General features: G+C 39.9%; 1 non-coding gene across 1 annotated transcript; it reads right to left on the minus strand.

Annotated features, from left to right (window-relative positions):
* Positions 1–4,752: 4,752 nt before the first annotated feature.
* LOC145397922 (5S ribosomal RNA) lies at positions 4,753–4,871 on the minus strand. The gene has a single exon (XR_013897058.1). It is a non-coding gene; the product is annotated as a 5S ribosomal RNA (ribosomal RNA).
* Between the last annotated feature and the right edge of the window lie 1,154 nt (positions 4,872–6,025).

Genomic DNA, 6,025 nt, shown 5'->3' on the forward strand with positions numbered 1-6,025 from the left:
CAAATTATCAACACTACGTGGCACTGCCTCATTTGGTGAGTGGTCCATATTAGCAAGAAGAGTGTCAGCTAGGATAACATCATCATCATCATTATCCTCTAAGTCACCAGTAACTTTAGACTTAGCCCTAGTGACAGCACATGCAGAGAACACATCAGGGACATCACAATCCTGGGCCGCAGCCACTAGCTCACTAGACAACTGAGGAGCTGGACACACTTGACTTCCACCAATATCATTTCCAAGTAAGAAAGTTACAACTGACATTGGGAGTCTCAACCAACCCAACCATAACAGAACCATTAACAAAACCAGACTCTAAATTCACTCTGCACAGAGGGACAGAGAAGTAATTATTCCCTCCACCTTGTAAGATTACAGTTTCATCAGAGGAATTAACATTAGAGCCTAGAACACTGGTCAGCATAAGGGATTGGCAAGTACCTGTATCACGATATATTTTAACTGATTTCCTGTCATTACTTTCCAGAGGACTGACAAAACCATCAGACAGGAAATTAGCACATGAACTCTTGAGAGTGTCACCCACGTTACTGCTCAAAAGAGGAGCTTCATCATGAGAATTTAATTTACCCCTCAAAGCAGGTTCAGTTAACTCAGTTAAAGAATTATGGAAACTCTCAAGGGTGGACACTAGACCAATTGACTGAATATTTAAAGACTCCCTTTTGTTCACATCACGCTGTCTCCTGAAACATTTCTCCGTAGTATGACCAAGCTTACTACAATAAGTACATTTACTTTTCTGAAATCTAGAGGTGAAGCTGGTATTTACTTCCTGAGAAACATAATCTTTATTCTCTTTCCTGTTACCTGTACTCTGAGTAGAGGCAACGTACTTACTCTCAGCTTTCCTTTTTTCTCTAGAATATCTCTTGTGAGTCAAAACATATTCATCAGCTAAAACTGCAGCATCAGACAAATTATCTATTCTTTTCTCATCAAGATATAGGCTTACCTCTTTACTAATACACCTTTTGAAGTCCTCCAGCAAAATCATCTGCTTAAATTTGTCAAAATCAGAATTCACATTCTTAGAATTTAACCACTGCTCTAACAGATTTTCTTTGATTTTTGCATACTCAACATGGGATTGCTTATCTTGCTTGTAAGTTGTCCTGAATTTTACTCTATAGGCTTCAGGAACAAGCTCATAGGCCTTAAGAATCAAGCTCTTAACTACATCATAATTATCAGATTGATCTTGAGGCAAAGATGCATAACTTACTTGAGTTTTACCTTTGAGAACAGTTTGAAGGAGTACTGGCCAATACTCTTTGGGCCAATTAAAACCTGTAGCTACCCTCTCAAACAACTGAAAATACTTTGTTAAATCAGATTCATTAAAAGGAGGGACAAGTTTAACATTTTTAGCCACATCAAAATCATCAGAGCTAGATGATCCAGTTCCACCTTGTTTCATGCGATACTCATGGTCTGCCTGAATCCTAGCAAGTTCAATTTGTGCCTCCTGAGAACGTGCCTGAAACTCAGCCTCCTTAGCACAAGCCTCCTGCAGGGCTAGCTGTAACTTAGCTAATTCAATCTGCGTTTGCTCATTTGGAGGAGTTACATTAAACAAGCTTTCATTAATCATGTCGACAATTTGATCTTTAGAATGATGAGAGCGAACAGCAATTCCAAATTGTTGAGCAACAAGCTTAAGTTCATTCTTTGTTCTGTTTTCTACATCACACACTGTTTGCACATTTGACAAAAAATCTTTGGCTTCATCAAGCGTAGTAATAGTAGACATCATGAATAAATCACAGTCACAAAATATCAAGCAATATCCTTATGATAATATCCTGAATATCCTGATAAGAGGTCGCCAAATTTATGTTAGGGAACAGAGAAAACTGTCCCGCAAACTTCCAGGTTCAAAACATAAGAGTTATGTAAAATTATAAGTTAAAGTTTAATGCTCAAACTAACAACTAAACATTCAGGTCTCATAAGGATAATGTAATGGCAAAAAACAGGTTAAATATATATATATATATATATATATATATATATATATATATATATATATATATATATATATATATATATATAAAACTTTCTTCAAGCATCAAAACTACTTAACAACCCTAATGACAATAGAATATTCTGGTCAACTCTTAATTCTTTAAATAATAACTTTAACAAGTCATCTTCCATTCCCCCACTAAAATCTTCAGATTGCATTATTACAAATGACCCACGTGGGAAAGCAGATATCTTTGCTAGTACCTTTGCAAGAAACTCTACCATAGATGATACCAGCCAGAATGTCTCAGTACTGGAACTTGATTCTCCCGAAATTGCCCCATTTAAAATACAGACAAGATTCGTAAAATCCATCCTAGACAATTTACCTACCAACAAAGCTCCAGGCCCAGATGGAATTCCTCCAATTGTTTTGAAAAAGTGTTCCCCTGAACTTGCCTCTGTCCTAGCCAAATTATTCAGACTATGCATACGTACTTCTTTATTCCCAAATTCATGGAAAGAAGCCAATATCCACCCAGTTCCGAAGAAAGGAAGTTCATCTGACCCCTCCAATTACAGACCAATAGCTGTCACATCTTCTCTTGGTAAGGTATTTGAAACTTTAATTAATAAGCATATTGTTAAACATCTTGAATCCAACAACTTAATTAGTGATAGACAATACGGTTTTCGCCACGAACGATCCACCATTGACATACTCAATCTCTTAACTCACACCATCCATCAATAAATTGATCTTTTTGGAGAAACTCATGCAGTAGCTCTTGATATCTCTAAAGCTTTCGACAGAGTATGGCACCGTTCCCTGCTGTCCAAACTCCCTTGCTATGGACTAACGTCTTTTGTTCCTTTGATTTCTTCTTATCTTAGTGACAGGAAAATAAGAGTAAAAGTAGATGATGTATATTCGAATTTCCACTCAATTAACGCCGGCGTGTCGCAGGGATCAGTTCTGGCGCCAACCCTATTTCTGGTTCATATTAATGATCTCTTATCTGTCACTCACAATCCCGTTCACTCATATGCAGATGACTCAACACTACATAGTTCATTCACACTCAGACATCCATTTACAAAGTCTAATATCTCTACCTCTCAATTCAGTACAGCCATCTCCATAAATCAAGATCTAGCTACAATCAGTGAATGGGGAGAAAACAACCTTGTCTCTTTTAATGCTAGTAAAACTAAATATATACAGTTTACTAATAGACAGATATTGCCAGATTCGTACATTACCTTCAGTGCTACTAATATTCCCATCTCGAAAAGTATTGAAATTCTTGGTGTCTCACTTAACAGTGCCCTCAACTGGACCTCTCATGTCAGATCACTTGCTAAGGCCGCCTCAAAGAAACTTGGATTATTGTACAGAGTCCCTAACTTCTTCACCGATGAGCAGTTAGCTATAATTTATAAGAGTCATGTGCGCTCTCAGCTTGAATATTGCTCACCCTTGTGGAATGGTTGTGGAGAGGTTGCATTGAGACAACTGGACAAAATTCAGAATAAAGCTGTTAGAATCATTAACAACCCTGCCATTACATATAAACTACCTCCCCTGCAAGTAAGAAGGAATGTTGCCTCCCTTGCATTATTTTACAGATATTTTTTTGGCAAGTGCTCAGACTAGGTTGCGTCCATGGTGCCGCCTCTCTATGCCTTCCCTCGTGCTACACGGGCATCTGGTAGCGCTCATGACTGGAATGTCACTCCACCATATTGCAGAACTTCTGCCTATCAGAATTCTTTCATTCCCCGAACTGCATCTCTCTGGAACTCGCTTCCCCAGAGTTGTTTTCCTCCAAATTTCAACCCACAACTGTTCAAGTCTAACTGTTACAGATATTTAATGAATGGAGGACACCAGTAGTCTGGTGTATGGATTTTTTTTCCCCCCATTTGTTTTTCCTTCCTCCGTTCTGTTATTAAAAAAAAATATATATATATATATATATATTGCCAGAAGCCTCAATCCCGTTTGGGGTGGCCACAAACAAATCGCCTCCAAGTCGCCCTGTCCCCCGCCATTTCACTGCCCTGCTCCCAACTCACACCCCCCTCTCTCATATACCTCTCCACCCCATCCCTCCATCTCATCCTTGGCCTCCCCCTCCCTCTTCCCCCCTCCACCTCACTCACATACACTCTCTTCGTCAGTCTTTCACCCTCCATCCTCTCCACATGGCCAAACCACCTCAGTGTGTTTCTCATAACGCTTCCTATCACATCCACATCCACACCACAACGCTCCTTTATATCTTCATTCATCAGCCTGTCTCTCCACGTGACTCCACAGGCTCCTCTTAAATAACTCATTTCCACTGCTCTCACTCTTGACTTGTGTCCTTCCAACAATGTCCAAGCTTCACTTCCGTACGTTAGAGTTGGTATCACAATACTGTCATGTAGTATCTTTTTCACTTCCATGCTCACTTCCCTGTTTCTTATCACTGCTTTCAAAGAAGAACCAGCAACCTTTCTTCCCTGCTGTACCCTTTCAAGCACTTCACATATATATATATATATATATATATATATATATATATATATATATATATATATATATATATATATATATATATATATATATATATATATATATCTATATATATATTAATTTTTCATTCATTGCCAGACGCCATGTATCCCAGACGGGGTGGCCAAGGGCTTAGAGTTAATTGTTTTACAGGGAGGGGCACTAATCCTCCACCGACCTCACTTGACACGTAGGGATGCCAACAGCATCTGGTGTTCCCCAGCGGTCACCCATCCAAGTACTAACCAGACCCAACGTTGCTTAACTTCACTGATTGGACGGGAAGCGGTGTACTCAACGTGGTATGGCCGTTGGCATATATATATATATATATATATATATATATATATATATATATATATCATCATCATCATCATCATCATTAGCCGTTTGAGTATCCACTGGAGGACCGGCCTATCCCGACCGAAGTCGGGACGATACAGCCAATGTATCTCTACCAAGTGGCTTAGGCTGTCTGGCAGAGGTTGTATGTTGGGTGAGAAGTGCTTGTGAGTGTAATTGTAGTGTTGGAGTGACTTTGGATGTGTGTGTAGTCTGTGAACCAAGTGTAATCGCCCCGTGCAAGCCGATTGGGTGCAGGCATACTTGATAGTAAGCGACACTGGTTCAACCACAGCACCCCTTGTGTCCGCCAATGCAGTACGTGGCCGGGTGAACACTCCCAAAGTTTATTTCCCTGGCGGGGCGCGAATCCTGGTTCACCCGTGTACGAAACGCACACTCTACCACCGTACCACAGAGGCTCCTCTCTCTCTCTCTCTCTCTCTCTCTCTCTCTCTCTCTCTCTCTCTCTCTCTCTCTTTATTTTTTTATGTAACATCACTCATCTAAATGATGTCAACGTGATTCTGCATCACTTTATTGCATTGTCATACTTATTATTGATATGTGACGTAGAAGAGGACCTATTCACCTAGGAGGAAAATATGGAAGTTGAAAAACCAAGCAGAAAGGGATGCCTTCTATACTGCGATGAGTGGATACATGGCTAAACAGGGAGTTGTTGAAAAAAGTACTGTACTTTCAAAAACAGTATCTTGAGAGTTACTGATTCAATTTGTGGATGGACAAGGGACCCTCCAAGACATAAGGTAACATGGTGTTGGTATCAGGATATAGAACCCACAGTTAAGGAGAAAAGAAGACATTTCCGGGAATGGAAAAGAGTAGTAACAGAAAGGAATACCTAGCTGCCAAGCATAGGGCTAGAAAGGAGGTATACAGGACAAAACCTGAGTCTCAGAAACTTTTACAGGTTAACCTAAGTTGCGCTGGAAGGAAGAAGATGGCATTTAAAGGGACATATCAGAAGAAGAGGGAAAACAGGGATGTCATAAGTCAGCTGTCAATTAAGAATGATGATGGAAAGGTAGTAGTGGACAATGAGGATGTTGAAGACGCATGGAAAACTGCGCTGTAGGCGAATTATTCGTGAACTCGCGTCACTTA

This window comes from Coenobita brevimanus, chromosome 43 (assembly GCF_032717465.1).
Source record: "Coenobita brevimanus isolate Jiangsu-jjx chromosome 43, ASM3271746v2, whole genome shotgun sequence".
Classification (NCBI taxonomy): Eukaryota; Metazoa; Arthropoda; class Malacostraca; order Decapoda; family Coenobitidae; genus Coenobita; species Coenobita brevimanus.